Genomic DNA, 26,070 nt, shown 5'->3' on the forward strand with positions numbered 1-26,070 from the left:
CATTAATGTAATACAATACTATTAAAACCCCCGACGGTGTTGACAGTTTATGGTTGGGACAGTACCAGTGTCCAAACCAATTAACAAATTGAGGACAAAATAATAAACTTACAGGAGCTTCAGTGATGGTGAAGTAGGCAGTAGAGCTAAAGGTTTGAAAAGGGGTCCTCAGTAATGAAAATTACCTTGTGCATACCTGATTTTATTGTCTTTTAGAAAATATCTGACGGTGGTGACCAATATGCTGGACACATTTTGAGCAATCAGTAAATAATAGTAAATATTGTTTTACATCCACTATGTGCACATCTGTAGAACCACTTTAATATGGTCTTCCACATCATGGTGATATTGTTCAATTCTGTTAGTGATTTTTGTATTTTAAGTCAATTGAAATGAAGATGCCAGTCCTTGGGACAGGCGTTTTTACAGGGTGTGGACAGGTTTATAGCCATGAAAAGTAATAAAATTACACTTAAATATTTCAAACAACTGTGTATTCGTGTGACAGACCCCTTGGCCATTACCTGGGTTCATTTTGTTTGTGAAAATGTAGTTGATTTCCAACAGAATTAATATTTTACTGCAGGGACATGTTTTTGCCAAACTTTCAAGAATCAGTGACGTGTGTGATATATGCATGGGCAAAAGCATGTGTGTGTGTGTTTGTGTGTGTGCGCGCGATATGTGCATGATATTTGTGTGCATGCATGCATGTGCGTCCATGTGTGTGTGCGCGTGTTTGTGCGTGCATGTGTAAATGTGTGTGTGTGAGTGCCTGCATGTGCATCCGTGTGTGTGTGTGTGTGTGTGTGTGTGTGTGTGTGTGTGTGTGTGTGTGTGTGTGTGTGTGTGTGTGTGTGTGTGTGTGTGTGTGTGTGTGTGTGTGCATGCATATGTATGTGTGTGCATATGTGTGTGCCTGTGGGTTCGTGCATGCATGTGTGTGTGTGTGTGGGTGCGTGAGCATGCGTGCATGTGCGTGCTCGAGTGTGTGCGTGTGACAATCTCGCGCAGCCACATTTGCCGCCCACACATTTGCATTTCTTTCTGTTTCCTTCCTCTTTCCGTCTTTCTTGAAGGAAAGCTGGGCGATGTCATAACAGCAATTTCCCAAAGGTCACCGCTTATTATTTATGACACAGCTGCCCCTGGGCTGCTGTGTCATGGCTGATATATGCTAATTCACCAATCAGGGCCACTTAAAGGGGCAGCCAGTAGACACGTCCACTTAAAGGGGCGGTCATGGGGACATTTAAAGTTCATGCATGGCTTAATGAATCCCCTCTCAGTAACAAGCACGCTATTACTATAATTCGAATGTCAACTTTCCGAGAGAGAGAGAGAGAGAGAGAGAGAGAGAGAGAGAGAGACAGAGAGACAGAGAGAGATTTGAGACTTGAGATTTACACCCATCTTTTGTATCATTTTCCACCAGGTCAGATTACAGCTTTAAGCCATATAATTACACACCATATGTGGAGGGAGAGGGACAGACAGAGAGGGGGGACTGCATTGATGCATTGGGCTGCTAGTCTGAAACTTGGTGGTCATTTTCTGATACTAATGACATGATAGGGGAAGAGAGAGAGAGAGAGAGAGAGAGAGAGAGAGAGAGAGAGAGAGAGAGAGAGAGAGAGAGAGAGAGAGAGAGAGAGAGAGAGAGAGAGAGAGAGCTGCTAGTCCCAAACTGGGTGGCAATTTCCTAATAATAATGACATGATATGGCATCAATAATGGATATTGCATAAGACAGCTAGACAGGCTTCAGCAGTAGACAGGGCTTCTGGACTGGGACTGGAACTGGGGCTGTCCAAAAATACACACTGGTGGGCGGTGGGAAGATATACTGTGTGTGTGTGTGTGTGTGTGTGTGTGTGTGTGTGTGTGTGTGTGTGTGTGTGTGTGTGCGTGCGTGCGTGCGTGCGTGCGTGCGTGCGTGCGTGCGTGCGTGGGTGCGTGGGTGCGTGCGTGCGTGTGTGTGCCAGAGTCTACTGCAGAGCTTATTAGCAAGTTTGGTGAGCAAATCTCAGCCAAGTGCTGAGCTGTACTGTGTTGTGTGTAGTAGGTACTGTGCTGCGCTGTACTGTGTTGTGTGTAGTAGGCATGCTGCAGTGTAGAGTGCTACAACATGAATGCGGTTACACTTTACTTGACTCCGGCGTCATATGCATTAGGTGTAATGTATGCTTACTGTCTATGTCTAATTGTCTATGTCCACACCTAAAGTCTATGTCTATGTTTGCATGGCAGAGTAAGAAACGTAATTTCAAATTCTTTGTATGACCAGTGCATGTAAAGAAATTGACCATAAAGCGACTTGACTTGACTTGATAACAGTGTCAAATGTCAAATGGATGAGTCCTAAACATTATCAATGCCATACACTTTTTATGGTCCTGAAACATTATGTCAATGCCATAAAATAAATAATGCCAAATAAAATATGGTCAAGTTGACACTGTTTGTGCTGTCTTTACCAAAACCGAATGTGACTTCTGTATTATTTTTAGTAGTTTATTCCCAGAATTCATGATGCCGAAATGTTACCTTTTTCATGAATACTTACCAGCACCATCAAATTGTGAGTATTCGATATGACTGGGAAAATTGCACTTCTCCATTGTCTGCCATTTTGTATTTTAACATTTTTAGCAGGACAACTCACTGTATGTTGGTCACCATCCTACAGCATGTGCCTTTAAGGATAACAGTCATAACACGTCAATGTTTCGGTAACACTTTATAATAATGTTCCTTAGTAAATACTCAGTAAATAATCAACTAATGATGAATAAAACATTAACAAATGTTTTTATTATTAACTAAGCTTTATTAATGCTTTATAAAATATCTACAAATGATATATTCAAGATTTTACACACCTTATAACAGACTATTTTATTCATTTACAAGCAACTTGTAAATGTTTGATAAATATGAAATATTAACATAACATTTCCTAGTCATTTACAAGCATTTGTTTACATTTCCTAATCATTTACAAACGTTTGTTAATGTTTTGTTCATCAATAGTTAATTATTTATTAAGTCTTTATAATGCTTTTTTGCATCCATTATTCTAAAGTGTTACCAATGTTTCTAACATGTCCATGAGACACTCTTATGTTATGACACTGTTATGACACTCTCACGTCATACGCATGACACCGGCATGCATGGCCGTAGCCAGCATTGAGGTCAGGGAGGTCCGGAACTCCCTAACTTTTCAGGGAAAGTATATTTATTTTTTGTGTTATATTTTATTATAAAGTGTATTATTTTCCATTCATCATCACCATCAATTTCGAGTATGCCTACTCAAAATGTTTTGGAAATCTACAATTTCCATGCTTTCATACTTTTCTCTACTTGGGGTCAGACCAGTAGATGTTAGTTTATTCCAGTAAATATACATGAAAACATCACATTTGTGAAGGGGTATGCATTTTGGAAATAAATGACAAAAAGGACATAATCTACTTGTAATAGTAAAATTTTCTGGTGCCGTGCGCGTACATCATGGACCCCCCTAAATTCAAAAACCTGGCTACGGCCTTGCCGGCATGAAGTAAAGTGTTACCCTGTGTGCTGTCTTGCACTCTGCTGTGCAGAGAAGCTGTGCTACTCAGCTCTGTGGAACACACACACACACACACACACACACACACACACACACACACACACACACACACACACACACACACACACACACACACACACACACACACACACACACACACACACACCATGGTTTGTGGCTTCTTGTTCTGACGATATGGTTGTCATGGAGATTTGTGCCTATCGGGGCAAATTATCTGGTGCTGGTGTGTGTGTTTGTGTGTTAATGCATTTCAAACTGTCCCTTGAGCCTGTGTCTATGTGTGGTGACTGACTGTGTGTGTAAGCTAAGGCTTTCAAAAAAGCAGCTGTGTGTGCGTGCGTGCGTGTGTGCGTGAGTGCGTTACCATTACCTGCCTTCAAACTGTCCCCTGGTCCACATAACATGCCGCCCTGTGAGCTACTCTCCACATATCCCGCTGTCAGCCACCCCACACACACACACACCCCTCTTTCTCTCTCTCTCTTTCCCTCCCTCTATTCTCGGATCCTGACCACAGTTCTGGAAATAATTGGCTGCGTGTGAAATGATCCTTAGGAGTCGGTCTTAATAAAGCCCTCTCTCTCTCTCTCTCTCTCTCTCTCTCTCTCTCTCTCTCTCTCTCAAGACATCTCTAGTGGATAATTCATAGCTCTGTATGCTCGTAAACAAGTTTCGCTTTAAATAAGTAATGTGTCCCTAATTAGGTTCCGAGTGTCACGCTCTCTAAGGTGATACAATCAAAGTGTGTCTGTGTGTGTGCGTGCGTGCGTGCGTGCATGCGTGCGTGCGTGCGTGCGTGCGCGCGTGCGTGCACGCGTGTGTGTGTGGAGGGGGGGTGTTAGGATTGCATCATTCTGACAGACACAGTCAGGCTTGTTCTTTACCCCAGAAAAGGATCTTTGAGAAATTCTCCTCTGAAATATAATATTTCCCCACAAAACAGACAAACAAGTCATTACCGCAACTCCAGACAAGCAAAGATGACAATGGCACCTAAGAAATAGGTGGGGATGTGAGATGGATTCATGCCTGCTAATTTAGATGAGAGAGATCTGTATTTCTCAATTTAATTGGGGCCTTTATAATAGTATGCAGTAAGGTAAGAAAAAACAACACCAAAAACAATATCCACAATCACTACATCTTCTCTTATTCAGATGTGTTCCCTGAATAACATTTCTTCACGCCCTCAGCAAGAACACAAACAGATTTAATTTCATTTTCCCTCTCAGGAAAGTAAACAACTTCAGCTCAGCCATGTACAGTTCACTGCCCACACTGCCTGTGTAACATGCAAAAGGACTCATTTACATTAGAGGCAGTCAACACACCAGTCAGGTAGCCTTCAACAATAAAGTTATAAATATACGTATATACCGTAGCCTAGAGTCAGGTAGCCTCTTATTATAAAGCTATAAATACATCTACAGTCTGGTATTCTATAATACAGCTGAATATAATATATATATACAGTCAACACAGATAGTAGGCCTATTATAAAGTGCAATATAATTTAATTATACACCTACAGACCATATAAATGCATAAGTAGCTTTACCATGGGGGGAATGAAGTCAAAAAAGGTAATCTTAACGGTCCTCATTCACTCCAATGCACAGCTTTACCCCCAAGCCTTAAGGCCAATGTCCTTATTTACCCCTTAGCTTCCCTGTATTTGCCTAAAATGTGCACTGCTTTACCCTGATGGGAGGGAATAACGGCAGCCATTGGGGCAGCCGTGGCCTAATGATTAGGGGGTCAGTCTTAGAGTCAGAAGGTTGCAGGTTCGAATCCCACACAATCTACGTTTGAGGTGCCCTTGAGCAAGGCACCAAACCCCACCTTGCTCCAGAGACTGAAATCAATTAACCTGCTGCTAACTGTAAGTTGCTTTGGATAAAAGCATCATAGCAAGGTAGTTAGGTACCTCCTGTATTTACCTATCGCCATTTCCCCCTTCTTATTTATACCATACTTTCGATTTGCCTGCCTAATACCTTTATTTGTTTATGTGCCCATGGCTTTATTTGCCCTAAGCTCTTATTTACCTATGCCATTTTCCCTGTGCCTTTAAAATACAAATAAAAGTTAAGTTTGGTAGTGAAAACTATGAATAATGATGATATTAGAGTATATTTCGTCCAATGCCTTTATTTGCCGTATGTGTGTTATCCCTGCAGTGAGAAGTTCAGATGCAAAAGCCATTTAAGTCTATTTTAATGGATTTTCATAAATCATTTTAATCTTTCTTTTCTGTTTAATATCAGTCAAACTGCAGCTCGACAGTACTTTCGGCTTTAATTATTTATTTTTTACGCAATCAAAACAACCCATCTGGAGGCTGTTTTGACATTACCTGCAGTACACTTTTTCACATCATGATTTATGAACACTGATAAAAAATGGATTTAATGATTTGACTTGAGCTCTTCAGTTGGGGTTTATTCTCTGTGGAGCAGCAGTTCAATGCACAGCTCAGTTTAACTGCCAATTCCTGTCTGTGATTTGAAGTGATGGGCTGCCATGAGTTGGAGAAGTCGACAGAAAAGTGTCTGCAGCCCTTACGGCCTCTTTAGAAGTCAGCCATCTTAAACGTGTTAGCCTCAACTCAACAAATACACACACACACACACACACACACACACACACACACACACACACACACACACACACACACACACACACACACACACACACACACACACACACACACACAAACACACAAACACACACAAACACACAAACAGCCACACACACACGCACGTACATGTACTTTAGATTCTGCGACACAAAAAAATAATAATTTGATGTCTTTGAAAAAGCAAGCCACGCAAGTAAATGGAAGCAACTATGACAACAAAAAAGTATGTGCTAAATGTTAAGTGCTAACTCAACACATACACAAAACGACTCCAATTATCCAAATGTTTGCAATTAACTAACCAAAACAACACCTACCCTGTTTACCAAATTCTTACATTTTTCCTGGAGTGCTGTAAGTGCAGTAGTGAACTACAACATCTGTCAAGTCAGGTGCACAAAATATTTGTTTATATTTCCTGGAGTGCTTTACATGCGTGAGTGGACTCCTGCTGGCTGTGGCTAGCTGAAGGTGAAGGCACTCGCTAGTTTAGTGGATTAGCATGTCAGGCGATGCTCCGCGCTCGGTGCTCGGTGTCCAATTAGCGAAAGCCATCAGTCAGTCCTTGGCCCAAGTTCATGCTGGCTGGCAGTGTTGCCTGATTGTGCTGTTTCCCGCCCAATTGGGCTGCTTAGGATGACCGTGTGCGGGAAAAAATTGCACTTAGCAGAAAAACCCGCCCAATTTTTGCCATAGAAATCAATAGAATTGTGCGGGATTTTGTGCTTCTAGGCGGGTTTTGAGCATTTTTTGGGCTGGAAATCATCAGCCTCATCTGGCAACCCAGCTGGCTGGGCTACTCCTCCGCTCGGCCAGACTTCACTTTATACGGCAAAGTCAAACATCTGCTTAGCCAGGCAAGGGGATATATATATATATCAATCATTAGCATGGAACTGGGGGCTCAACCTTCAGCAGGTGTTGTGCGCTGAATTAAAATAAATAGCTAGGTAAATAATTAAAGGCAAGGCGGGCAAGGACAGGGCACGGTATTTATATGCTGGTAAAATATCCCCATTGGCTGGTTCCTCTTCAGTGTTTCATTTGGAGAGCATATTAGCCCTACGCCATATGTGTGTGTGTGTGTGTGTGTGTATCTCGTCTCTCTCTCTCCTACACGTATGGCACACACACACACACACACACACACACACACACACACACACACACACACACACACACACACACACACACACACACACACACACACACACACACACACACACACACTTAGTTGTAAATGTAACTACAATTGTATTGTTTTGTCTTGTTATTTGTACGTAATGCTAATAAAGGACCGGCGGGGGGGGGGGGGGGGGGTGGGAGAGAGAGAGAGAGAGAGGGAGAGAGAGAGAGAGAGAGAGAGAGAGAGAGAGAGAGAGAGAGAGAGAGAGAATACTGGGCTATTAGAGGTGTGGAACTGGCTGACAATATGAGAATCTCCTCGAGGTTAAAGAAAGACAGACAGACGAGGAAGACATACAGCATTCGACAGGCAGACAGAGAGACAGACAGGCAGGAAGACAGATAGGCAAGCAGACAGGCAGGCAGGCAGACAGGTAGGCAGAGAGACAGACAGACAGACAGACAGACAGAGAGTAGGACAGACAGGCAGGCAGGCAGGCAGACAGACAGACGACACGCAGGTAGAGAGACAGACAGGCAGACAGGCAGGGCAAGAAGGCCAATGTCAGTTCCTCCCTTCCTTCTCATTACAGAGGCAGCAAACACCTCCATGCCAGTCTGTGCAACATTATATGCCAAATTACCTCAATATTCCCCCTGTTATCGCTTTATTGTACCCAATAAACTAGACAAGGCCACTGAGAAATCCAATACAATGAGAGGGAGGAGGGGGGTGTATTGGTAGGGCTTTTAAAAAAAAAAAAAGGGGGAAAGGGAAAGGGGGGGGGGGAAAAAAATTTTTTTTTTGGGGGGGGGGAAAAAAAAAAATTTCCCTAAAAAAGGGGGGGGGGAAAAATTTGTTTCCCCCCAAAAAAAAAACCAAAAAAAAAAACCCAAAAACCCCAAAAAACAAAAAAAAAAAAAATTAAAAAAAACCCCCCCCCCCAAAAAAGGGGAAAAAAAAAAAAGGGGGGGGGGGGGGGAAAAAAAAAAAAAGGGGGGTTTTTTTTTTAAAAAAGGGGGGGGGAAAAAAAGGGGGGGGGTTTAAAAAAAGGGGAAAAAAAATTCCCCTTTTTTTTTCCCAAAAAAAAAACCCCGAAAAAAAAAAAAAAGGGGGGGGTTTTTTGGGGGGGGGGAAAAAGGGGGGAAAGGGGCCCAAAGGGGGAAAAAAAAAGGGGGGGGAAGGGGGGGGGGGTGAGAAAGAAGGAAAAAAAAGTGGGAAAAAGGGAAACCCCCCAAAAACCCCAAAAAAAGGGGGAAAAAACCCCCCCCCCCCCCGGGGCCCCCCCCCCCCCAAAAACCCCTTGCCCCCCCCCCCGGCCCCCCCTTCCAAAAGGGAAAAAAAAACCAAAATTTTTAAACCCCCGGGGCCCCCCCTCTCCCCAACCCCCCCCCCCCAAAAAATTGGGGGGGGGGGTTTTTTAAATCCCCCCCCGGGGGGTTTTTTTCCCCCCCCGGGGGAAAAGGGGGGGGTTTTAAAAAAGGGGAGAGGGGGGGAAAGAAAAAAAGGGGGGGGGGGGGGGGGAAAAAAAAAAAAAAAAAAAAAAAACCCCCCCCCCCCCCCTTTTTTTTTTTTTTTCCCCCCCCCCCTTTTTTTTTTTTAAAAAAAAAAAAAAGGGGTTTTTTTTTCCAAAAAGAACCAAAAAAAAAAAGGGGGGAAAAAGGGGGGGGGGAAAAACCCTTCCCCCCCCCCCCAAAAAACCCCCCAAAAAGGGGAAAAACCCCCCCTTTCCCCCCCCCTTTTTTTTAAAAAAAAAACCCCTTTTGGGCCCCAAAAAGGGGGGGGGGGGGGGGGGGGAAAAGGGGGGGGGGGGGGGGGGGGGGAAAAAAAAAAGGGGGGGGGGTTTTTGGGGTTTTTTTTTTTTTTTAAAAAATTGAGGGGGGGCGGGGGTTTTTTTTTTTTTAAATTTTAAAATTTTTTTTTAAAAATTTTTTAAAAAAAAAAGGAAAAAGGCCTTTTTAAATTTCCCCCCCTTTTTTCCCCTTTTTTTCCCCCGGGGGGGGGGGGGAAAAAAAAGGGGGGGGGCCCCCCCGGGAAAAAAAAAGGGGTTTTTTTTGGGGGGGGGGGGCCCCAAGGGGTTTTTAAAAAGGGGGGGCCTTTTAAAAATTTTTGGGGTGGGGGGGGGGGGGGGGGGGGGGTTTGGGGGGGGGTTTTGGGGGGGGGGGGGGGGGGGGGGGGGGGGGGGGGGGGGGGGGGGGGGGGGGGGGGGGGTTTTTGGGGAAATTTAACCTTTTCCTTTAAGGGGGAAAAAAACCCCCCCCGGGGGGGGGGGCAAAAAATTTTGGGGGGGGGGTTTTTTTTGGGGGGGGGTTTTTAAAAAAAAAAAAAAAAAAAAAATTTTCTTTAGTAACTACTAGGGGATCTAACTAATAAAATGTCATTATCATTCGAAGTCTGATAAAATGGAACAATAACCAAAAATAAGGCACAATAATATAAAACAAGAAGAAAATAAAAGGAGGGGAAAAGAAAGAAGAGGGGGGCAAAGGCGTTCAGTCCTGTGTGTGTGGTGTGTGTGTGTGTGTGTGTGTGGGGTGTGTGGTGTGTGGTGTGTAGCGGGGGTCTGGTTGCTATGGGCTTCCACGTGTTGTGTGATGTTGGATGCTAGCATTGGATACAGAAGCATAAGACCCGAATTGGGGGAGATCTATCTGGGAAAATGATAGCTGCTTAGCAAGGCAGAATGTCGACTAGGAGGGCCCCAAGGTACCACAGACAATGTCTGGGTTGTCTGTAATAAATGCGTACACAATTCCGAATGGAATGGAGATAGGAAATTGAAGGGGATTTTGAGAGAGTAGTATTCAGTGGGGAGGAACTCAGCACTGGTATTTCTGAACATTATGGGCGGGTCCTGGCGGGCAAGAATGGCGTCCTCTGTCGGCTTGGTTTACCGTTAGCACATTTAAGAACCCCTGAACAATAGTTATAGCTAGTCAGCTAGGTAGCAAAAGGAACCGTGTTGGGTTTTTAAAAGGGGAGCGCTTCAAGTCCTCGTGGTGGAAGCGCGAATGTATCGATAGGGTTCGGGGATTAACGATAACCCAAGTCCGAGTAGAACAGGAGAGAGAAAGAAAACGAAAAATAAAAGAAATAACAAAGTGGGAGAACGTTGCCGTCTACGGCAGGGCCATACGAGTTGTAAAACGCAGGGAAGGGGGGGTTTCAGGCGTGCTTTGTGTAGGCGCTGCAAAGCCCAACTTGGCTAATAGCTAACTTGGCAGAGAGGCGTTTCCGAGCAGAAAGTTGGTCTATCAGTGAGAATAGTTTTACCGACAGGTTAGACAAACTCACAGTTTAGAAAAGAGGACACGAAAAGTGCTCGAGGGTTCTTTAGAGATATCAGTAGTTCGAGAAGGAGAGAGTGAGAGAACGAGAGAGAAGGGAGGGAGATGAGAGAGAGGAAGGTAAGAGAGGAGGTGGAGACTCTAGTGGGTTATGCGTGTCTGGTGTAAAGCAAATGTTCAGCGTTCGTGGGGCTTTAAACCTTTGGGGCCCGGGCGTATGGCGCCGTGACAACAAAAAGCGGCAGCGCATGTATTTCTGTGGACAGTGAAACGAGACGGTCCGGCTCTGTGAACGCTTCTTCCCCGAGAGGTCAGAAATAGTTGCTATTGCTGGTTAATTAATACGTGACTTCAGTTCCCCCGCAAAGCCACAAAGCGGGGGTCGCTATCTCAGTTAGCAAGTATAGGAGAATGGGTTAGGCAGAACAGGGAAACCTAAGTAAGAGAAGTATAGACAGAGAAAGCAGGAAAGAGTGCAAATAAGACATGTGCGACATGAAAAATAACTCAAGTCATAGTTTCAAACACATCCCTTGTAAACCTCAGTACATAAGCTATGTCCCAGTGCCTTACTGTGTTGAGAGGAAGAGGAAGATCCGGTTTTCCAAAAGCTTCGGGTACGGCCGTTTCCGCTGGAAATGGGGATTTGCAGTCCTACGTTGCTCCTCCGTCCTCGAGAGTGTTGGGGCTGCAAAAGTCTTTGTTGTTGCGGCTTCGAGATTCTTCGGGGGTTGAATTCCCAAATGCATCGAAGTTTGTTGCCACGGAGGCGTCGTTGGATATTTCCTAGAAGTGAACTCTCGCCTTGTAGTTCACAGAGGTGTCCCCCGGGTGAAAGGTCTTAAAAAGAGGACCCAGCAAGACCCTAGACTTGAAGTGAGGAAGTGCTGTTGCAAAGTGGGTGTAAGATTAACGCAGCAGGTCCTATGTTGTTATTATTTTTCGGCCAATTATTAAAACAATACTTTTTGTCCAAAACTTGGGCCAAGTTTCTCTATGCTTCCCTCGTCCGTAGCGCGTTTCAAACTAGAGTGACGAACATTGGTCCCTTGGGGAAAACTTCACTGTGGGCCAGGTGAATATGGTTGAATTTGGGGCCCTTTTGGTCACAGCACACCCCTCTAAGGAAAAAAAAAAGGGAATGACTGAAACAAACTGGCAGGGACACTGGGGGTAGCCAGTTGGTGGTGCAGGGGAAAGGGGGAAATAACTCTGTTACTAGTGATTTAATTTATGACCTTCGTCGTCAATCATCCAGCAGTTTGAGTCACAGGATGCTCTTCATAACTTTGTCCCATGACGCTTCTCTGCGGAGAGAAAGTGGCAAGGGAAATTGTAAACCTACAATGTCTTCTGCAAGGGGTTTGAGGATATTTTCCCCCTGGAGCCACAGACGCACAATACAAACACACCCACACCACACACACACACACACACACACACCACACCACACACACACACACACAGACACACACACACACACACAACAGCTAACACACGCACAACACATGCACACACCACACCTAGGGGTAGTTTAAAGATCCCCACAGGGCCCTACTAAAAGGTCAACAGGAGGTCGACTGGCATAAGGAGAGAAGCGCCATTGGCAATCTCACGCCAATAGGCTTTGAGTTCTCGCATGACAATGATATGCCGCACGCACATAGGAAAACATCTGACAACGCACACACACACAGAAAACGCGCAACACACACACACAACACACACACACACACAACCCCACACAAAACACACACGCACACACACACGTCAACAACACACACCACACACACACACACAGCACACACACCACACACACACACGCACTAGATGGCTAGCCTACTCAGTTAATCCGTCTCCATGAAGCTCATTATCCTTCAGCCCTGAGGAAAGCAAGAATAATGCGGGTTTTTGTGTGCTGGTGTGGATGAAAGTGGGGTTTTTGTGCACCGTGTGCGTTTGGTGTTGTGTGTGTGAGTGTGGCGTGTGTGTGGTGTGTGTGTGTTGCGGTGCGTGCGGGCCTGTGTATTTGTTCGTCTGTGCATCCTTTGGTGCTTTTGCATGGCCGTGTAAGAGTTTGTTTTCTCTAAGAACATTTCTTACGGACAATGTTAGGTTTATGGATTTTCACGTGGTCCCGGGGCACATCTGTATAGGCTAAGCACAAGTTTGTTTTGTTCAGTACAAGATTAGATGAGTACAGGAACTGGTAGGGTTTATGAGTTATTAGTTTGGTCTGGGGCTCTGAGCACGGAACTTAAATCGCTGTAGCATTCTTTTGTTTAGATATAGAATTTGGTATCCAATGGAAAAGGTAAGCGAATTCGCCAGCCGTTTTGTCATGTTTTTCTCATGATAGGACCAGAGTGCTGAGGAAACAGAGAAGGCACTTCAGTGAGTCTCATCAAGGAAAACACTTCCGTGACCGTAACATAGAAATTTGGCAAAATCCATGAAATTGCCACAGATTTCAATGCCTCTTCAGTGGTTCCGTGTCTGGTGTTGCACGTACACACACGCCACACAGCAAGCGCACGCACGCACGCACGCCAAAGCACGCAAGCCGGCACGCACCACGCCGACGCACGATCGTTCGCACACACACACATCCACACAACACACACCAACACTCAACACACAACACACACAACCACACACACAACACACACACACAACACATCACGCACACATCACAAACCCACACACACACACACACACACACACACTCATCGATTTATGTTCAGATCGCTGTGGTATCAGTATGTTACTTTTTTAATTGTTTTACTTTACTTCCCGCCTCACTGGGCCCTTGGGAACTGCCCAAAGGTCCCCCAATTTTTGCTTGTAGTTTTAGGACGATGGGCAGTTACAGCATCATCACGTATGTATGACTTCAGAAATTAAATCAACTTTTTGTTAGATTAAGTGCATTAATGCAAATCATTTCAAGGGCGCCATTACATTTGGGCCTTTGCTCTTCAGGGTCTCTCTGTGTGTGTGTGTGATGTGTGTTGTGTGTGTGTTGTGTGTGTTGTGTGTGTGTGTGGTGTGTGTTGGGTGTGTGTGTGTGGGGTGGTGTGTGTGTGTGGGTGTGTGTGTGTTGTGTGTGTTGTGAGTGTGTGTGTGGGTTGGGTGGGTGGTTGTGCGTGCGTGCGTGCGTGGCGTGTAGTGCGTGGTGGGTGTGTGACAGATCGGCTTAATTGCGTGTGCGTGCATGTTGTGTGTTGTTGTTGAGTTCGACAGTAAGGTACTTCATCTGATAGTGGAGATATTTTATATTTTATTTGGGCTTTATTATTTTGCTGCTCTTCACTTATTCATAAAGTTCCCTCAAGATATTCATCATCACCAAACCGAATGCAGTTTCGAAATGGTACATTATTTGCTGCATTATTTACTGCGAAAAAAAATGCATAGTTGTGTTGGTGGTATCATTGGGCAACATACGTCTGGGGTGCGTTTTCCCGTGAGTTAAAAACTCAATTTCCCATTTTGCAGACTACTAAGTTATAGTAATATTACACCAAATAAACCAAAATGTCACACCATTGTATTGTGCTGTGTAGGGCAAGTTTTCAACGTTGTCAGTCTAGTGTAATGTACGGTAGATCTCCTGTGACATGGGCCTACAGTAATTTGCACAACAACAACATTCTTGGTTTGTACGTACTGTGTAAAAGAGAAGTCAGCCAGTCGATGTGTGGAAGAAGCAAGCAGCAATGTCCCCTAGTGTGGGGCCTACTGCATGTACTGTTTTGCATACAGTTATTTGTTCTGGTGTAATGACACAATAAACAGAGCCCAGGAACAAGCAATAGTGATAGGAGCCTTTAATATATAATACAATGTGGGTAACACAACCCAACAAACAGACACAAACGCATGCACGCACGCAAGCAGCACACCCAGCCCGCACACATGCACACACCCCAAATCACACGACACTAAATATGCTCGTGAAAACTATTTTGTTTTAGAGGTAGGTAATTCAGTGTCGGGAGGAAATGTACATCCAATTAGCGAAAAAGGACCCTCTTTGTACGTAGTAGGGCCTTATTTGTAGCGATGCATTGTGGTCGGCGGAGTTGTCATTGGCAAACAGAAATGCCAAATGACAACGATTCGCAGCAGTGTATTGTGTTTGTAGTCGGCCAGTGCCCGGGCGAGACATCATGCAACATGGTTATTCATTGCCAAATAGTGAATGCACTTGCAGTGGAGGCAAAAAATGTACGCGAGTTAACAGCAAAGGTCATCAGGTCGGTTAGTGGTGCTAACGAGGCATCACGCTAATTGATGGGACGAAATAAGGAATGCATCCCTGTTCATTTATTGTTGAAATATATAAATGAATAATAAAAAATTCAAAGCATGAATACATTTCGCCTCAGTGCATAGTCCATTACAATACACTCACAAGTATCCAGCAATGTCGACTGCAAGTGTAATGTATTGTGGCAATTAGTTGTCCTGGTGCTGTCATGGGTGGAGTGGTTCACCATATCAGCAGGATATATACAATAAGCGGAGATGTGTGCGTGTTTGCTGTGCGTGCGTGGGTGCGGGCATGTTGTGTGCTGGGTGTGTGTTGAGAGGGTGTGTGTGTGTGCGTGTCATGTGTGTGTGCGTGCATGTTGTGAGCATGGATGTGTGTGTTTGTTTGTTTGTTTGGTTGGTGTGTGTGGTGTGGGTGGGTGTGTGTGTGGGGGTGTGGTGGTGTGTGTGTGTGTGTGTGTGTGGTGGTTGTGTGTGTTTGTGGTTTTGTGTGTGGATGTGTGTGTTTGTGTTGTTGTGTGTGTGTGGTGTTTGTGTGTGTGTGGTGTGGTTGTGTGTGTTGCGGCGTGTGCACGGTTGCGTGCTGTGTGTACGCGTGCGTGTGTTATTTGGCTGGAGTGGAATGCATCCAGCGAACAGCGACAGATACAATAAGAGAGCCTTCTCAGCCGCCCTGCCAACCGTGTTAGTCCTGATCGTACTTTCACAGAGGACATTCGCACTCACAGCGGTAGGCAGGGAAATTGGCACATCACACACACACACAACACACATCACACACACACACACCCCACACGACACACACCACCCACAAACACACACAGAACACACACCACACACACACACACAAACAGCACAACACACGCATCACACAACACACCACACACACACAAGAGCACACACACACGACACACACACAACACACACACACACACAGCCACACACACACACACACACACACAACACACACAGACCGACACATCACACACACCCCACACAGACATCAACACACNCATGCACATGTAACATGCAGGCACACAGTCGCACCGCACGCACACACACACACACACACAGCACGTCTCGACGCACACCACCCACACACACACACACCACGGACACGCACGCACAGCAAACAATCACGCACACCGCACGTCACATGCGCACATACATGCACGAACACAGCAAAGCAAACAACAACACACACACAAACGGCCACATCGCAGGCCACATAAAAACGACACACACACATGCACGTCACAACATGCACGCACAGCAAAACGATCAAGGCCGTCTGTCCCCCTGTGATTAAACCCCGCCCGCATTGTTACAGAGGAGGCCGAGCTCACAGTCAAATTGGTTGACATCCCAGTGCAGGGCCCTGAGTTGGTGTGTGATGGGTGTCGATGTGTGTGTGTGTGTGTGGTGTGCGTGTGTGTGCGTGCGTGCCTGTGTGGGTGTGCGGGATTGTGTGTATATGTGTATGTTTGTGTGGTGGGTTTGTGGTGTGTGTGGGGTGTTTGTGTGTGTGGTTTTGTGTGTGTGTTGTGTTGTGTGTGTGTGTGTGTGTGGGTGTGGGTGTGTGATACGTGGTGTGTGTTTGTGTGTGTGTGTCCCCTTCCCTCTCAGGCTGGGGTAATAGAGTACTTCATCTGGGTTTTTGTGCACAAAACACAAACACAGCACCCACATGCACACGCACACCCGTCACACACGCACACAAACACACACACACTCTCACAAAAAAACTCAACCACACACACACACACCACACAAAACACACACGCCACACACCACATCCACACCACACCTCACACCGCACACACACACACATGCCGGTGAACGATGCAGACAAATTACTGTGGCCATTTGAAAAGTCCATGCAAACAGCTGCCGTGGTCCGACTGTTTGTTGTGTGTGTGGGCATTGTGTGTGTGCCTTTTGTTGTGTGTGCCTGTTTGTGTGCGTTGGTGTGCATTTTTGTCGTGGTGGGGAGGCAGTGTGGCAGTTGCCACTAGTGAACCAATAAGAGTTGAGGGTCACAATCTGCTAAAGGGCGCACAAAGGAACAAGGTGTTTTTGTGTGTTTGTGTGTGGGTTTGTGTGTGCTGTGTGGCTGTGTGTGTTGCGGTGTGTGTTGGGGTGTGTGTTGTGGTGTGTGTTGTGGTGTGTGGCTGTGTGTGTTGCGGTGTGTGTTGTGGTGTGTGTTGCCTACGCGCATGTTTGTGTGTGTGTGGGTGTGTGTGGGTGTGTGTTGTGGGTGTGTGTGTGGGTGTTTGTGTGTGTGTGCCTATCGCTGCATGTGTCTGTGTGTGTTTGTGGGTTTAGGGTGTTTTGGTACCTCGGTGACAGCAATCGTATACCATCGAAGGAAGCCGCCTTGAAAATTTGCAGGCAGCGGGGCGTGAGAATGGGAGCTCCATGCGCGTGTTTTGGGTGTGTTGTGTTGGTGTTGTGTGTGTGTTGTGTGTGTGTGTGTGTTGTGTGTGGTTTGGTGTGTGTGACACACACTAAGTGTGTGTGTGTGTGTGTGTGTGTGTGTGGGTGTATGCGTGTTGCGTATTGAGATGGTCGAGAGAGAGAGAGAGAGTTTCTGAGATGTTGGTGTAGGATAGTATTTTGTTTTTTTTTACTAACAAGTTTCCAGTTATGATTGTTTTTGGTGTTTACGTTATGTGTGTGCATGTGTGAGAGAGTGTGCGTGTGTGAGAGAGTGTGGGTGTGGCGTGCGTGCGTGTGGGTATACGTGCACGCGCGCTTCACGGGACGTGACACTACGCCGCCGAGGAAGGTGTTTCATGGCATGTTGAATGGAAATGGGCAACTTTTTATGAAGTCTGAGTGGCTTGACTAGGACACCTATGAAACTTACCACACCATTGTGTGGTGTGTGTGTGCGCGCCATGTGCGTGTGTGATGTGTGTGTCTGTGTTTGTGGGTGTAGGTGTGTGTGTGTGTGTGTATTTGTGTGTATTTGTGTGTGAGATGTGTGTGTGTGTGTGTGGGAGTGTGTGGTGTGTGGTTTTGGTGTGTGTGTTGTGTGTGTGTGTGTGGTGTGTTGTGTGTGGTGTGTGGTGTGTTGTGTGTGTGGTTTGGTTAATGTGTGTGGTTCTGTGGTGTGTGTGTTGGTGTTGTGTGTGTGTGTGGTGTGTGTTGTGGTGGGGGTGTGTGTTGTGTGTGGGGTTTTTTTGTGTTTCGTGTTTTGGTGTGTGTGTGTGTGCGTGCGTGTGTGTGTGTGTGTGGGTGTGATTGTGTGTGTGTGTTTTGTGTGGTGTGTGTGTGTGGTGTGTGGGCGTTGGGTTTCGGTGTGGTGTGTGTGTGTGTGATTGGGTGTGGGGTTGTGTGTGTGTGTGGGTGTGTTGGGGTGTTGTGTGTGTGTGTTGTGTGTTGGGTTTGTGTGTGTGTGTGTTTCCATCTGTGTGCATGTATTACACAAAGGGCCATTTAGGCCTGCTGGGCCGGTGGTATTGGGCCCATGCTGAGTGATGACCCTCCAAGATAATAATTGGTGATAACTATAAATCCTCGGAGTGCAGGTGTGTGGGTGTTTGTGTGTGTGTGTGATGGTTCCTTGTGTGTGTGTGTGTGTGTGTGTGTGTGGTGTGTGTGTTGTGGTGTGTGTGTGTGGGGTGTGTGTGTGTGTTGGGTTGTGTGGGTGTGTTGTGTTGTGTGTGTGGTGTGTTGTGTGTGTGTGTGTGTGGTGTGGTTTGTGGACAAGCCGATATTACAGATAACAGGGTTTACACCACTTTCATTGATTGATGAAGGGCCCTTTAAATTGTCCCTGAACGATAAATCTTCATTTCTCTACCTGCTAGGGGTGTGTGTCTGTGTGTGGTGTGTTTGTGTGTTTGCATGGGGTGCAATGTGTTGGTGTGTGGGTGTGTATGGGTGTGTGTGTGTGTGTGGTGTGTTTGCCTCAGAAAAAAGATAGAATGTTAGTGTTTTATGGCCTCATCTTCATCTCCTATTTACGCCACACCCTACCCACCTTCAGCAAAAAATCACACTGGGGACAAACGCTGTGTGGTGTGTGTGTGTGTTGTGTGTGTGTGTGTTGTGTGTGGTGTGTGTGGTGTGTGTGTGTGATTGGTGTGTGTGTGTGTGTCCTCCGCGTGTGTGTGTGTGTGTGTGTGGTGTGTTTGGTGTGGGGTGTGTTTGGCGTGTGGGGGGTGTTGTGTAGTGTGGTTTGGGTGTTTTGTGTGCGCGTAGCTTGCTCAGTCGTTAGTGTTTGGTTGTGTGTGGGTGTTTGTGTGGGGTGTGTGTGTGTGGGTGTGTGTGTGTGTGTGATGTGTGTGTGGTGTGTGTGTGTGTGTGTGTTGTGGGTGTGTGTGGTGTGGTGTGTGTGGGTTTGTGTGGTGTGGGGTGTGGGTGATATGGGTGTGGTTGTGTCTGAGAGAGAGAGAGAGATTGAGGTTTAGTGAGTGTGATGTGTGTGTATATTAGGATACGGTAGGTGGAAAAAAATGTCCCCTTTTTAACCCTCCATCATAAATTGGGTCCCCACCCCCCCTTTGTAGAAATAATAGGAATTGGAGGAGGAGGAGGAAGGAGGGGGGAGGAGGAAAAGGGGAGGAGGGGGAGGGGGAAGAGGAGGAGGGGAGGGGAAGGGGGAGGAAGGGAGGGGGAAGGAGGGGAAAGGGGGGGAAAGGAGGGGGGAGGGGGAGGAGGGGAGGGGGGAAAAGGGGGGGGGAGGGGGGAGGGGGAAAGGGATGAGGAAGGGGGGGGTAGGAAAAGAAGGGGGAAAGAGGAGGAGGGAGAAAAGGAAGATGGGGAAGAAGGAAAAAGGAAGAGGGAGGGGAAGAAGAGGGATAGGGGGTGGAGGGTGAGGAGGAGGGGGGAGAGAAATAGGAATGGGGAAAAAGGGGCAAGCTATTCAAAGCTTAAAAAACATACACACACACAGACCATGCCTGAAACACACGATGCACCTGTGTGTGTGTGTGTGTGTGTTGTGTGTTTGGGTGTGTGTGTGCGTGTGTTTGTTGTGTGTATGTTTGTTGTGTGTATGTTTGTGCGTGTGTGTGTTTGTGTGTGTTTTGTTTTGTTGTGTGGTGTGTGTGATTGTGTTTTGTGTGTAAAGGGTTTGGCCATAAAAAAAGCAGTATTGATGTGATCACGGGACATCCTATACTTCCATCACCGGGGGAAAACCAAAAAAATAATGTGTGTGTTGCGCGCCCCGTTGCATGCATATTGTGTGTATTCTCTAGAAAGAAAACTAAATAACTGTATCACCGCCATCTTTGTTCCATACCAATAGAGGCCCGGGACATGACAAAAAAGCATGGCCCATCATTTTTATGAGCACAAATCCCCTTTTACACGTGCCTGGAATAAAAATAATCTTGTTTTGCTCATTGATGCTACACCCTCATTTTTTCCCCCTTCTGCTGGCAAAATTTACCCTTCAATTTTATTTTTCCGCTTTTTTGAAGTTGGGAAAAAAAGACTTAAATTTTTTTTTCAGATGACTTTGCATTCTTCTCACACAATGGAGAGTGATCGCAAGGGCTCCCAAGGGCTTCCAAAGTGTAACAGATAATTTTTAGCACCTCATGCACAACACACACCCCCACAAAACCATGAAACGCGCCCCGCCCCCCCCCACACACCACCACACACACACACACACACACACACACCCACCCACCAAAAGATATACCCCAATTTCCCTTTTTAAAGCACAGTCTGGATCTGTCATGATGAACCTGCTCGCAAACGGCTGTGACTTTCCCACCACAGGGGTTAAATGGTGAGTTTAAATGCGAGACTCAATTCTTTATGTGCAGTGGTGTGGGGGGGGGGGGGGGGGGGGGAGTGTGTGTGTGTGTGTGTGGTGTGGGGGGGTGCGGTGTGTGTGTGTGTGTTTTTTTTGTGTGTGTGGGGGTTTTGTGTGGTGTTTTGTGTGTGTGTGTTGTTATCACCATACAAGGGAATCACTATAGATCCACAGGCACACTGGGTCAATGCGACCACCTGGGACCTGGTTGGTGTGGTGTTTGTGTGTTGGTGTGTGTGTGTGGTGTGGTGGTTGTTTGTGTGTTGGGTGTGTGGGGGGGTGCGCGTGCGTGCGGCGTGCAGTGTACCCCCCCCCCCCCCCCCTGTGTGCTGGAGTCCGGTAGTACCAGCCTTTGAATCTTCTTTAAAAACAGCCATGACCCCTGGGTTAACCCCGGTACCCCTGCCCCTCCACATTGCCTCATCACTTTCCCCGCGGAAACGGACTTCTCGCGTTTTGGCCGTCTCGGAGAGTGCTGTCCAGTGTTTGGCTGATCACAAAATGCTTCACGAGGTCCGCAGGGACCACTTAACCAAGAATGAGAAAAATTACTGGCCTGTTATGTTGACAAGATCGCTGGGGCCCTGGGGCTGAAGTACTGCCCAAGGCCAGAAAAGTTATGCAGGGAAACATTCTCAAAACCAGGAGTACTAGGGGCCACTGACACTCGGTCATATCTGCGCCCGCAGATATGTGGAACTCTGACGCCCCCCCGGCAAATCTTGGAAGCAAAAGGAGCAATGAACTGAAAGAAACTAGGGCAAAAAAACCGGCATCTTCTGACTCAAAGTGCTTCCCCCCCCGGGTCCCAGGGACCACTGCACTTGAGAAGCTGACTAGATTACGTGGCTTATTGCAAAAAAACCTCGAACAGCGGGGGAAGGGGGGACAAAAGGGGAGGTGGTGGGTGCCTATTTTCGCGCTGAATTCAGACATTGCAGTTGAGGGAAAATAAAGCAGGTTACGCAAACGAACTTTTTTTTTTTAAAAAAACGTTTTTTTAAGTTTTTTACAGTAAAAGATTGGGAGAAATTTAGGAGTCGAGGTTTTCCCAAACTCTTACAGACTCTGTTTTTGAAGTTTATTTTCCGTTTTTATGTGTCTGTCTGCGTCTGCAACTATACAGTATGTAGCGTCTTTTTGGGGACTCCCCTGGCGGATGGACCCTTAGTCTAAAAGGGCATAGTACTCCACACAAAAAAAAACTACCTAAGAAACCCCTTAAAGCACTTTTAATAAAATAAAAATGTGGAGGAGACACATTTTATTAATTTTTTGTTGCTTTCGGGGGCCACGCTAGCATAGGCAGAAAAGGGTGGTTGCCATGGACACCAATTGTCTAAAGGGCGCCAAAATTTTCCCAAAAGCCCCATAAAATTAGGTAAAGTGGAAGACACATTACATTTTCACTGACATTACTCGGGCACTCATAATATGTAAAATGCTTTACAATCCCATTACAGATGCTCAAACCAACTGGGTGCTCGCCTGGGGAAATTTGCATGTGGGTATTAAATCATTTTGATCATCACTGTATTTAAAAATTTCCGGCGTTAGCTTTTGTTGTTAAATTCATCCGTGCAGGATTTTTGGGGTAGTCACACAGCACAGCACAGTGCACCTCTCATCTATTTTCCTCCTTGTGGCCGCTGAGGGTTTTAAAATGGGTTTGAGGCCATCTCATCTCCATCCCCTCTGGTCAAAAAAATTTACTGTGTGTGGTGTTTGGTGTGGTGGGGGGGTTTTTTGTGTGTTTTTTGTGTGGGTGTTTTTGTGGGGGGGGGGGGGGCGTGCATGCGTGCCTTCCTACAACATTTTTTTGCATTTAGTGTGTTTGTGTGCGCGGGTTGAATTGTGTTGTGGGGGTGCGTGTGGTTGTGCATCCGTGTGTATGCCTGCAGCATGTTTTATTTTTGGGGTGTGTGGGGGTTGTCAGCGTGTCTGCATCTAAATAACATTAACTGACACCCTGCAAGGATTTTTTCCCGGGGACAGCGGTGATGAGACAAGTGAGCAAGGGCAATTGTGAGCGAATGTGAAAAAAGTATGGTGTGTTCGTGTGTGGGGTTTTTGTGTGTGTGGTGTGTGTGTGTGTGGTGTTGGTGTGGTGTTGTGTGTTGGTGTTTGGGGTGTGTGTTTGTGTGTGTGTGTTGTGGGTGTGTGGTGGTTGTGGGGTGTGTGTGTGGTGTGTGTGTGTGTGTGTGTTGTGGTGGGTTTTTTTGACAGAGGGGGCCAAGGCAATTTTGTGATAAAGTGGTGGCTTTGCCTGCCTGGGGGGCAAAATTAAAAAATGGGGTTTGCACAATAGCATTTGGTGGTGTGGTGTTTTTGGGTTTTGCGCATGCTGCATGGTGTGCTTGTCCCAAAGGGGCAAGGACAAATCCCGGGACCATGAAAATGAAAAGACCCCTTGAAAAAAAAAAAACCCTATTTTTTTCTTTCACCTTTTTTTTTAGCCAGGGGAAAGTTTTTCTCAGCGTTTTCAAATTTACATACAATAAGTTGGTTGTGTGGTGGGGTGTGTGTGTGATTGTGTGTGTGTGGTGTTTGGTGTGTGTGTGTGTGTGGTGTGTGTGTGTGTGTGTGCGGTTGTGTGTGTGTGTGTGTGTGGTGTGTGTGTGTGTGTTTTCGGCGTTTAAACCAAAAATGGCCACTCAGCCGTTTTGGAAGACAGTCGTGCTAAACAGGACAGGGAGGGGGAAAATTTAATTTGAACTGCGTGCAAAAGCCCATACTCATGCTTTGGGCGGGTCCTCTTTTGGTTGGGCCTCTTTTGTTACCCCGAGAGCACGGGGAAATAGGCATCTATATGCTCCCCCCGTGCCCAAGCTAAGGAGCTGAGAATTACAAGGTTCATCTCCATTTTTTCCCCTTGATTTTTTTTTTCTACCCTTTTAAGCTTTTAATCCTTTTTTTTTTTTGTGAAAAAAGTTTTTTAACATTTTTTAATAAAAAAAAAAAAACATTTTCCCCAAAAAACCTGGGATTTCTTTTTCCCCTTTCTTCCAACACCCTAAACAATGTTCTTTATCCCCCCCTTCTGTCTTTTTTCTCTTTCTTTTTCTCCTTACTCTCACTTCCCTTCCTTTTTCCTCTTCCCGTTCTCTCTTTTTCCATCCCCACTAAACAAATCCAAAAGATAGATGGCTTGTTTTTTGTGTTTCTATACAGGCATTTATTCGGCTGTAGGGGGGCAGGTGAGGCGGTGACTCTGCAAGGCCCCAAAGGGGGAAAAAAAGGCTAGGCCACAGGGGGGGGGGGGAGGGAGGAAGGGAGGGAGAAGAGAGAGAGAGAGGAGAGAGAGAGAAAAAAAGGGGGGGGGAGAGAAAAGAGAGAGAGAGGAAAAGAAAAGAGAGAGGCTTTTGTGTGTGTTTGGTGTGACTTTTGAAAAGGGCGCAAGTTTCCACATTGCTGACTTTCCAAAAGATCACAGCCACCACACACACACAAAAACCCAAAAACAGGTGTGGGGGAAAGGGTGTGGGGTGTGTGGATTCAGGCTTTTTTCTCGAAAGCAAACGTTGCTAACCTACAAAAATATAGGGCCAATGGGAAATTTCATTGCAACCAAGTAGTTTTCTAACTTAGTTTAAAAAAACCTGTCCCAAAATTTCACCCACAGTGTCTGGCTTAGATATGACATGGCTCTGCCCCAGAGTTTGTTGTGATAGACTTTTCCCAACGGGGCGTGAGGCACCTGGTTTTGTCTATTGACGATGTTCCCGCAGTACACACCTGCACGGTTACGGTTGAGAAACAATGGAGTCCCTTAGGAAATGCTATACAGGGGCCCCCCCAAAACACCAAAAAAAAGAAATGGAGGGGCAAGCCGGAGCCAAACTTTTTTTTTGGGGTTATTTATTTTTTTTAAAAATTTTTTAAAAGAATTGTTTTTTGGGAGGGGGTTTTGCCAAATGACACTAAAAATTTGTCCATTGGGAGGGGGGTCCCCATGGGCCCCCAAACATTTTTGAGGGGGCCCCCAAAACTTTTTAAAAGCCAAAATGTGGGTTTTTCTCTGGAAACCCCGGGGCTTAGGGAAATTCCAAAGGATTGTTAAAATATCAAAAACAAAAACCCCTGAAAAGGAGTTCCCTTTTTGGTGAATTTCATCCTTTTTCCAAGGCAACAAAAAAAACAAAAACAAAAAACAAAAGTAAAGGGGGGGACAACCCCCCTTAAAAAACCCAAAATTGAAAAATCGGTTAAAATGTCGATTTGGGGGAAAATCTTTTTTTTCAAACCCCTTTTTGGTGTAGTTGAAACTTTGAATGAGCTGGCCGGGGATTTTAAACGGTTCCTCCGTCTAAAGAGGGCCCCAAAGCCCTTTCATTAAATCTTAAATAAGATTGGGGGGCCTCCAAAAATGGCCGTCCGCCTCCAAAACTGCAGCCGAAAGGGTGTGGAAAACCAAAAGGGGGAGAAAAATAGAAGGGGGGGAATTGGATTACATTTTATTATTCCCCCCCCGGGTTTTAATGATTTGACAATTATTAAAAACATCAAAAAACTAAAAAGCCCTCAAAGTAAAAATCCGGAGTTACCAAGTTGCTAAATTCATCCGCTTCCAAGGCAGGTGTGGGCAATAAAATAATAACAAAAAACAAAAAGTACCGCATGACAAAACATTTACCCATACATCACAAAAATCAGGGACTGAAAAAATAAAAATAAAAGAAAACAATGTCATCTATTATTAAAAAGGAGCAGTCTGGTTTGCTTTTGCCAGTTTTTTTTTAAAGGGCATTTTTAAGGGCTAATTTCCCCCACAGTCTGAAAGGCGGGAAATTTTGGTTGTCTACTATAAAAAGGTTGTTTTTCCCGGTGACACCTGACACCTGTGCTATTATACGGGGGACTGTGGGGAAATAAGGGGGGCCTCTCAGAATGGCCCGCTTTCCCTTGCCTGAACAGAAAAGGAAGCATGTAAAGCACAAAAGGATGGAGAAAATGGGGAAATGATAATAAAGGAGCTTGGGGACTGAGGAGTCGCAGGGAGCGCCCTGTGCTACTGTATGAGGGGGGGCTTCCCTATGAGAGACCCCACACTTTGCTGTAAACCCTCCATTAAATAGCCAAAGGGGACTTCTCCACAGCATGCAAAGACAACACAAATCCTTTCCAACTGAGAGACAGGGCTTTTTTTCCCCTAGCAAGCGACAGACGAAAACCTCCACAGCAAAAACGACAGCAGAAAAAAAAAAATCCCAGCCCATTGGGCAGAACAAATTGCCTGAGACAGCCACCCCCATCTTTTAGCAAGTTTGCAAGTACTGTACAATATATTGTCATTCTGGTCAAAGATGGTGTCTGCAAAAACAGCATGAAAGGGGCCCCGTGGGGAAGCATTCAAAAATA

This window comes from Engraulis encrasicolus, chromosome 7 (genome assembly GCF_034702125.1).
Source record: "Engraulis encrasicolus isolate BLACKSEA-1 chromosome 7, IST_EnEncr_1.0, whole genome shotgun sequence".
Lineage (NCBI taxonomy): Eukaryota > Metazoa > Chordata > Actinopteri > Clupeiformes > Engraulidae > Engraulis > Engraulis encrasicolus.